This window comes from Sturnira hondurensis, unplaced genomic scaffold, assembly GCF_014824575.4.
Source record: "Sturnira hondurensis isolate 20B ecotype Veracruz unplaced genomic scaffold, ASM1482457v3 Scaffold0006496, whole genome shotgun sequence".
Lineage (NCBI taxonomy): Eukaryota > Metazoa > Chordata > Mammalia > Chiroptera > Phyllostomidae > Sturnira > Sturnira hondurensis.
In genome coordinates this window covers 19,922,350-19,932,142 of record NW_028079127.1, presented here as the reverse complement: position 1 = coordinate 19,932,142, position 9,793 = coordinate 19,922,350, and the positions used below count along the sequence as shown (strand labels likewise).

The 9,793-nt window shown below is 50.3% G+C and overlaps 1 protein-coding gene across 4 annotated transcripts in view; it reads left to right on the top strand.

Moving 5' to 3' along the window:
* The first annotated feature begins 2,231 nt into the window (after nt 1-2,231).
* The window catches only part of DAG1 (dystroglycan 1), a 52,906-nt gene continuing 45,344 nt past the window's right edge, over nt 2,232-9,793 (top strand). For 2 of the 4 annotated variants that reach the window (XM_037049713.1, XM_037049714.1), the window contains exon 1: nt 2,381-2,668. The gene's annotated coding sequence lies outside the window, so the exon portion shown is untranslated. The other 2 variants (XM_037049716.1, XM_037049715.1) reach the window with 2 other exon arrangements.

Below are 9,793 nucleotides of genomic sequence, written 5' to 3'. Positions count from 1 at the left end.
TTCACTTTGCTATGGGCTCTATGAGGGCTGGTTAGGCCCCGAGAGGCTGGTTCAACTCTGGCCAGCCAGTCTTCCTGACTTCTAAGGCTTGAAGGAGCAGGAGGTCGGGTGAATCTCAACTCCAGAACAAAAAGTAAAGCAAGCCAGCAATGAGGCCCAGGGCTCAGAGCTCTTCCGCCAAGGATGGAGGGCTAAGGGAGGGGGAGAGCTTCAGGGCCAGCCCGGGGCCACAGCACCTTCAACTGACCCCCACACCTGGGGGGGCAGGGACTAGAAAAGATTCAGCTGTAAGAGCTTCAGGCAAACTCTTGTTGTTACTCCCTCCTTTCAGGAGGAGGAAAGGCCTACTGCACCTGTTGGTGCCAGCTACTTGAGGTAGAGACTCCTTTGGCCAGAGCTCTGGGGGTGCTTGGGCGTGAGGCGCAGGGACCCTGTATGCCAGAATGTGGCCTGGTGACTCATCTAGGAAGACCAGTGCCAAAAAGGAAGAAGGGGTGATTCTGGCACCCATGGGCGGTCAGCTTCTGTGCAGATGTTAGAAGGGACATGACTCATGAGGCCTCTACCCCATGCTGTCTTTTGTTTGGGGAAAACATATGTATACCTATTCAGACACTAAAATCCCCAGCAGAGCCCAGGGTTGCCAAGCTGGGCCTGGTGTATTTTTTTGGGCAAGGGTGTGGGGGGAGATTCACTCTGCAAGCTGAAGGAGTGAATGAGAGAATATATTTTATTTAGAAACCCAAATAACCTTCTGCAGTCCTTAGCCTTTGTTTGTTTGTATCCTCATCCAAGGACATTTTTACATTGTTTTCAGAGAGGGGGGAAGGGTGGAAGAAAGAGAGAGACACAGACAGACATCGATGTGAGAGCAACATCAACTGGTTTCCTTCTCATGAGCCCAGATCGGGAATCACACCCGCCATCTTTTGGTCTGTGGGATGAGACTCCAACTCACTGACCCATACCAGCCAGGGCTGTTAGCTTTTTCACAGCAGCAGAATTTTAAAGCTGGATTTGAGAGACCATAATTTTTTTTTTTAAGTTTTAACATCTAAGAAATGATTTTGGCCCTTTCCCTGTTTTTGAGTTCCTTTTCTAGTCTGCGTGAATGGGATTTGGAGCCTAGGCAGCGAAGCGTATGTGCTGCCAAAGGAAGCACTATGCAGCTAAGTATAGAAAAATCACAAAGGGGTGTGTGTGGTTGGGAGATGGGCCATTCTTTTATGCCCTTGTTGAAATTTGCTTCTCCCAGATGCTCTTAGGGTGGAGGAGAAAGCAGGGGAGACCGAGGGCTATCTGGATTCAGGAAGAAACCCCTCTCCTGCAATAGCCAGTTCTGCGTTCAGAATGCTTGCTGACAAGAGTGTGGGCCTGGGAAGGAATGAGCACATCCTGCGCAGGGTTTGGGGGAGGGAAGAGAGCAGAGCATACCATGGGTCCCATCCCTAGAACCATCCAGGGACAGTTCAGATCCAGTTACTGTCGGCCCCGGGGCCTTTAGGGTAGAGGGTTGTAGGTAAGCCCTGGGGAGAGCGAGGGCACTTTTAGGACCTACTCCTTGAAGGGACACAGACCTCAGCAGTACCCCTGAGCCTTAAGTCCCCACCCCCTGAAAGAATGCAGGCCACAAGGAGTGACCAGCACACCAGAGGGTCAGAGCTATTTCTGGCATCCAAGGAGGCATCAGATTCCCGCGTTCAAAGACGGGGGAGGGGATGGGGGTCAAGCCTAAGGCGCCTCCCGGATCTCCAAGCTGCTGGGGGTCAGGCCTTCGGAGAAGGGCTGGTTTCCCACCCTTCCTACCCTCGCCTCAGTTTTCTCCATCCATTTAAGTCCCAGGCAACAGGCCCATCATCCTTGGCAGTTTGGTGTATGCTTCCTGATTCTTTTCATGGCTTAGAAATATCTCGATTTGCGTTCGGCGGAAATCAGGAGGGCTGCACTCATACGGTGAGTGGTTAGTTGTGGCCGAGCCAATTCTTGAGGCTAACCAACCCGGGTTGGTTGGATACGCCTCAGAGGCCCCAAAGCCTGGAGTTGGGCAAGGCGCCCCTCCCCTCCCCCACGCGGTTGGGGCGTGTCCCGAGGGCGGCCCTGGCAGGCAGAGGGGCGGGACTTCAGGGATGGGGCGTGTCTTTTGGACGGGGGCGTGGCGGGCCAATGAACTGAGCGGCGCGCACAGGGGTGGGGCCTGTGCGCGGGTGCGGCGCGCTGCGGGCGGTGGACGCTGGCAGAAACGGGCGTCGCGCGGACTGCCGGTCGGCGCCGCCCGGAGCCGGCCGCAGGATTGGCTGCGGTACTCGCGTGTCAGGCGGTTGCTAAGCTCCGGCCGCGCGCCCCGCCCTCGCGCTCGGCGCCCTCTCACCGCCCGGTACGTGCTCGCGCGGAGGCTGCGGTGCGGCGCTCGCGCTTCTCGGGCTCGGCGGCGGCGGCGGCGGCGGCTTGGCGCCGAGTCCCCAGGGAGAGGCGACGGAGGTGTCTTGCGGCCAGGAGGAGCGAGCACCTGTCCGCCCGCCGGCGCTCGGTGAGTGCGCCGCTCGTCCTCCGCCGCTGAGCCTGGCAGCCCGGGCCCCCATTCCGGTCGCCAGCCGAGCCTCCCGAGGAACACCTGCTGCTGCTCGCTGTTTGGCCCGGGGCGGGGACACAGTCGCGGACGTCCTTGCGGGTGAGGCGGCCGCGCGGCCTGGGCAGAACCGCTCCCCTGTTCTCGGTCCCTAAGGCAAATGCCCGGGGCATTCGGTAGCTGGGCCGGGGCAGCACGCCACAACGATGGGCAAGGCCTCAGCCTGGTCCGCGCTCCTGGGAACGCGGGGCCTGGCGTCAGCCGCGAGCATATGCGGTCTGTGGACCGCCTTTTGGGCTTCCAAAGAGTGCCTCGGGGCCCTGTTGGGCGGAAGTCGGAGGATGGGACGTCGACCCTTCGCAGGAGGCGTGGAAGGGCGCCGCACTCTCTGGGTCCTGAGTTGCTCAGAACCTTGGGCTCACCTTCCTCCCACTCCTGAACACACATACTTCAGCTTTTTTGGAAGCTTACCTTTTTACCTTTCACTTGGATTTTGGAAAACCAGATTCACCCGCGTGTGTATTTGGAAAATGTCTCCAGAGAAAGTGCTCGGCTTAAAATCCTTCTGCCATAAATTTCAAGTTAATTTCATACAAACTCAACTGCTAACTTAAAATGTGTGCTTTAATCTGTGTGACTTGAAGAGATCTTAATATATAAACTGACTTCAGAATTAGTTTTAGTAGTGACCATGGAGTTTGGCTTTGGTGGGAGCAGGATCCTGGGACACCACATTTATAGCCTAGAGTTCTAACTTAAGAGCCCTGCCTGGTGTTTCCCTAAATAAGCAAGTAGAAGTGATTCCTGGCGTGGAACCGAGACTGTGCGGTGTGTCTGATGTTTATATGACATAAGCCCAGATAGAGAGTTGGATGTGCTACCAGGTGTTTTGGAGTCTGGTGTGGATGGGATATTGTAACTTTATCGGGTTGTTTTGTGCCTAGTGTTCAGAGACTTGACACTTTTGGAATGTCTCTATTTTCAGAAAGAATTCAATCTTGGAGGTGTAAAAATCTGTAGATGAGATATGAAACAGTTGAATTGTACTTTGTCTGCCTTGCAGCCAAGAAATAAGAGCCCCATGGCCTGCATGCTTATAGGAGGCTGAGGAGCCATTTCTTGAAGATTTGAGAGGGAGTTGGACACGAAGTGGGATCACGTTCATAGCCTATGGGGTACTGTATGGCAGCACTGTGAGCAATACTGTATAGGCAGCAAATGCCTGGTTGGAAAGCTTGTGTTATGTGCCTCTGTTGAAAGGCAGAGAGCAAGTCTTCACTGTTCTGAAAATTTGATTTGGCACATTCATTCATTCATTTAAACAAATACTTGGTCCTATTACCGGCTAAGTTCTGTGGTGGGTCCAGAGGACTTGTGTTAAAGAGGCTGGTTCTGACCTTAAGGAACACAGTTAGGGGGAGAGTGGGGGTCAGGGAACCTATGATTGAAGGTGTCTGCCCACTGAGTGTGCTCACGTGGCTCTTTGGGAGCTTGAGGAGAGGGGAAATTCCTGAGCTGAGGCTCGCAGAGCCAGCAAGGTTGAGCACAGGGAACACAAGTACATAAGTGCCTAAAATAGCACCTGTGAGTCCTTCAGCTGACAGTTGGGAGACCTGGGCCTTTCTTGTGCTGAGGAGCTCAAACTCCATATTCAGGGTACAGGAGCCTAGGGAAGCCTTAATCAGCGGAGTGGCATGGTCCAAACCTGTGTTTAGAAAGATCTTGCTGGTGGCCACATAGGTAGTACCCAGGGACGTACAGTCGGGACCTCTGGCTGTAAGGTCAGCCAGTGGAGGAGAGATGAGGAGGGAGGAGGAGCTGGCTGAGAAGAGGCTGAAGAGGTGGAGCAGAGGGGGTGCCAGGCTGTCTGGGGAGGAGCCTGCAGTCAGGAATGTGTGGGTCAGAAGCCTAAGCACGACCAAGAATTTTAACCACCTCCTCTGTAGAGTTTGCTGGCGTCTGTTGAACATGGAGAATGGTGGGGTTTGGAGGGACCATGGGGCCACTTTGGGATTGTTATTTAGGTAAGCAGAGGCAAGTCATTTGATTGTTCAAAACTTTGTCACTTGAACTTGGGGCGTTGCATTTCTTGTTGACCAGGGCTGGTGCATTGGCCTGTGAAAGTAGATGTGGGTGCATACTGAGGAGGAAGAGAGCACGTTGAGTTCTTTCCCTCACATTTAGCCCTCCCTCCCCTGCGGTCTAGGTCAGTAATGTGATGGACTTGCATCAGCCACAGTTGGAGGCCTGGAGTGTTTCCACTCTGCTTGTGCCATTGCTGATGCTTATGAGAGTCTTGTATAGTGGCTGAGGAAACTGAGTTGCAGATGAAGGAATGTTCCCAAGGTCGTACAACTGTCATCATGTGGCAGAATTAGGATTTGAACTCAGGTTGAATATTTGGCAATGCCCATCTGCATTTGTGTTGCAACACACTGACACTAGTAATGGCCTCAGTTGGGTGCTTCTCTGGCGAAGACTGAGCCCAGGTTTCTGGTGGCGGGCAGAATGCCAGGATGGTACAGGGAAGGTGATCAGAAACCCACGTGGAACTCTAGGAACATGCTGTGGGGGACCATTCTCAGAAACTAGGACTTGTCAGAGCCTTCCTGGGGCCTGTGCATGCTGGTTACTCCGGGCACCAGAATGGAGTAAGCCACGGAGCTTGGGTCCCAGGTTGGGGAGGGCAGGCTTTAGGGGAGCCCTGCTTTTGCGCTAGTCTTGCCAGAAGGTTCATGGTTTGATTGGTGAGGGAGTGGTGGCAGGAATGTCACAACTCTGGAAGGAAAAGAGGTGAGTAGAGGCAAGGGGTGGAAGGTAGAAGACTGGGCATCTTTCTGTATGTTCTGGAAGGTTGGTTGAATTGGAGCCAGGTGTCACGTGGCGGAGTTTGGAGTCATGTAGGAAGAGAGAACCTTGAAGATCTTGGAGCACAGCTGTGGTGGGATCAGCTCTTGGCTTTAAGAAGTAGGCCCCAGTGTTACTGTGGAGACTTGGACAGGAGGCAAGTTGGTTACAGCTCCAGTGGGGAGGCAGTGGACCTGAACAAGGGGAATGGAGAGAGAGAAAGAAGACCAGAGATGAGTCAACTCAGCAGATGTTAGGGACCCGAGGGGTGCTGCTATCATCAGCGGTCTACTGTTGTGTGGAAGGGCCAGGGGCTGACAGCAAAAAGGTGGGATGTGAGGCAGCATCAGGCAAGCCTGGGTGAGGACTTGAGAGACTGAGACTAAAGAGGGCCTCTAGACTTCCGAAAGTGGGGAAGGTTTGAGCCTTTGTGGCAGGTGGGCAAGATAAAGTGCTGTCCTTGGGTGGGCAGAAAAGAGTGGAGGAGGGAAAGAAGAGGCCATGAGGACTAAGGAGTGGACGGGCTGGGAGCCAAAGGACATGTCCCCTGGGGAAAAACAGGACAGATGTTTGACCTGAAGTCTGAGCTGGGCTGGTGGTGAGTCCCTGGAAGTTCCGAGTGGGGCAGTGCCTGTGCCCTTGGTAAGCGGGGTGAGAAGTTAGGAGTACCTGTTTTGAGTGTCACAAGGGTGCAGGTGAAGGGGATAGACTGGTGGCGGAGAGCAATGCTGAGGAAGGGGCGAACTGATGGAGGAGAAAGCATGATTTGTTGACTCACTAGGGTGGGGTAGGGCACCGCTGTGTTTTAAAATGTCTGCAGCTGGGGAGACTCCAAACCATGCAGGGGTGATGGGGATTTAGGCTGCATTCACTGAAAGAATTGCTATTGGCTGGAGGACTTGACCTGTGCTGGGCACACTAAGGGTGGCCCATGATGTTGCAGGTCAGAGCCCTTTTACCTTGCCTTTTTGAGTTGGGTTTACTTCGGTCATAGCTTTCTTGATAAGAGGCTCACAGGGAGCCTAGTGGAGTGGCAAGTTGTGATAGACCCATTTTGTGGGTGGGCAAGGATAAAAGTGAGGCTTTGTGATTTTTTTTTTCTTAGCCTGTGTAGAAAGTCAGCAATGAGAGGTTTGTTCAGTATCCAGGTTCCCAGGTGTGCTGTTTAAATTTGAGCCGTGCAGAGTGTGACTGCTTGGAGGCATCTAGAATATCAAGTAAGAACTGCTGGTGTGAACATCTGAGGGGCTCAGATGGGGACCAGAGAAAGATAGTATGGAACCTCAAGGGGTCTCAGAATGAGGATGGACTCAGGTAGCTTGTTCTTTGGTGTGTCCTGTGTGTTAGTCAGGAGTTTCTCCCTTGCCCTGGCTGGTGTGACTCGGTGGGTTTGGAGTGTCCTCCCATACACCAGCGGGTTGGGGGTTTGATTCCCAGTCAGGGCACATAACCTAGATTGCGTGTTCAATCCCTAGTCAGGGTGCATATGGGAGGCAACCGATCGATGTTTCTGGCTCACATCTGTGTTTCTCTCTCTCTCTTTTCTCCCTCCCCTTTCTCTCTCTCAAATCAAGAAGCACATTAAAAAGAAATTTTTTCTCCCTCCTTTTTTGGAGTAAGTTTTCTTTCTCCTCCATGTTCAAGAATGTTTTCTGTGCCTTTGCCAGTGTTACTGTGCTGTTGCTTCCAAAGCCCCATCTTTTTCTGCTCTTCTGTGTTGACTCTGCAGGCCTGAAGTAAGGCGACGGCGGTTCTCGGTGTACACGTGATCGCTCTGCTCACTTACCAGTGGGTCTTCGTGTGTCCATGCCTTTGGGTGTTAATTTGAAGCAGTTTTCCTATGAGTTGCAGAACCTGCTTTGCCTTTTGACTGTCTTTCTCCTCTCTGATCATTAGTAATACTGCTCAGATAGCAATTTCTATAAATAGGATTTTAGAGTAGTTTACAAAATTATACCAGTCAGAGGGCTGGCTTCATTTAGCCTTGATAAATAGGGCTTCTTAGTTTCTCATTTTTTAAAAAATTAAAAACATTACTTACTGATTTCAGAGAGAGAGAACATGGATTTGTTGTTCATTCATTCATTTATTCATTCATGGATTGATGCTTGTATGTGCCCTGCTTGGGGACTGAATCCTTAATGTTGGTGTATTGGGACAATTGCTCTAACCAGCTGGGCTACCTGGCCAGAGTTTATTTTCTTATTTCTTAGGTTTGATAGCTAAGCATTTTCTTTGCCTTGCTCTGAGTTCAGGGTAGAAAGATGGGTTGGATGCAGTGGTACAGTCTCATACACAGACGGTTTCTGAGTTGGTGAGGCTGTCTGTACTGTGAGCGCTGTTGGAGTGAAGTACGTCTGAATGGAACTTAGCAGTACGTTAATTTATATTTATATTTATGTTTTAGAGGGATCCTAGTGGGAACAATCAGCTGAATATATAAGAGTCACTTTTATGACTGAATGTTTTTATCCTACACATCATGGGTGCATTTAATAATGTTGAGGTTTTGTTTCTCATTTATATCTTCTTGAGCTGATTGTTTTTTAAAATACTGCTGTCTAAATTTTTGACATTGGAGTTCATTATATATTTTTGGAACTGTTCATAATTTTTTGCCCTCAACTGCCTCTATAGAAAAGATTCGTTTTCTTTTTCACACTTTGATGAAGAAGGGTGATTAATTGGTGGCGTGGGCAGGGGACCCAGGGGCATTCCCTGCTTCCCGTGGAGCTGGTCGTTGCAGCGTAATTCCATTTCAGTTGTGGGCATCACCGACATTGGTTCCCTGTTTTCCCGCAGGGCCTCTGTGCTCAAGGAAGATAGGGCTTCTAAAGTGGCCTAGCACTAGAAGGTGATGTAAGGTCCTTAAGAAAAGATACATCCACAAAAGAAAGATGATGGGTAATAAACACATACTTGGCAAAATGATTAACCACGGAATTTTAAAACTATAGTGGGGAAAAAAGCTGTATCAAATAACATATATTTAAAATAAGAAATGTGGAAGATGAAAGTAGAAAGAAAAAGAAAAATCTCTTGTCCCTCCAGTTTTATTCTTTAAATAGGAAATGCCAACACATGGTACAAACTCAAAAAATTCAAAAGCATAACACAAGGGAAAGAAATCCTCGTTCCACCCCTTCCCTCAGTCCCTGGCTCTCCACCCTAGGAGCGCGCATCCCCAGAGGTGGCCCCTGGGCAGCACTTTTACCAAGTTTAGGTTAGAGTATAGATTTAATTTTTATCCTGCTTTTCCCCTGCTGGCATCATGGTATGAACATTGTCCTATAAATAGACTAAATAGACCATTTTTTATGGTTAACCTGTCCCCGGTTCTTAGCTGGATAAATTGTTTCTAACTCTGAGAATAAGTATTGTTGCAGTTAACATCTTTGTGCATAGAGGTGTTTGAGAATCTCTTTCTTACCATGATAACATTAAGTATAAAGCTTTTGAAAAAGTGCAACATGGCATTCAGTCGCATACCTATTTAAGCAAGGCAGGTTTTAGTTTGAAGCACGGCGTGTGTTTCTCTAGTCCCTTTTTTGTGGCGTGCATGGGTGTGCAGTTGCCGTAGCCATGGAGAGACCCAGACTTGATGCTTCCTGTGGTTGGGGGTGTGTGGCCATAGACGACTCCTCCCTGAGGCGATCACAGCCCCGTGGGACTCTTAAGTGTAGGCAGCTGTGCGGGTTGAGGGGAGCTCGAGGGTGAGGACGAATGAAGCCCTTGGAAGGATGTGTCCTGTTCAAGGAAATAGTGTCCAGTGTCCAACTTGGTCCCCTGGTTTGACACTTGCTCTTCATTTCTGTGTATGTTGAGTGTTTGTATGTGGAGTATGGGAATCTACAAAGAAGTGCTTCTTACAGAGTTCTTTTTTTTTTTTTTAAAGATTTTATTTATTTATTTATCTTTAGAGGGGAAGGAGAGGGAGAGAAACATCAATGTATGGTTGCCTTTCGTGCGTCCCCTGCTGGGAGTTGGCCTGCAGGGAACTGGTCTGCAACCCAGGCATGTGCCCTGACTGGGAATTGAACCGTGATCCTCTGGTTCACAGGCCTGTGCTCAATCCACTGAGCTTCACCAGCCAGGGCCAGAGTTCTTTCAGATAGTTGGTATGTATGTATTGAAACAGATTGGTGGCATTGGAAGATGTTCGTTTTTGCAAGTGATATGGTCATTTCTGTTTTAATTCTCACTGTGCTGGGAGCATTTGCCCCCAGGCAGTCTAGGGGTTGATCTGGGTTATTTAAGAAGCTTCCTGAGGCTGTCTGTGGCCGAAGTGAACCAGTTCTTGGTTGACAGAAACACACCCCTCTTGTTTAGCTCACTTGTTCTCCAGGGCTGGGGTTGACTCTCTGTTTTTGCCAAGAAAAA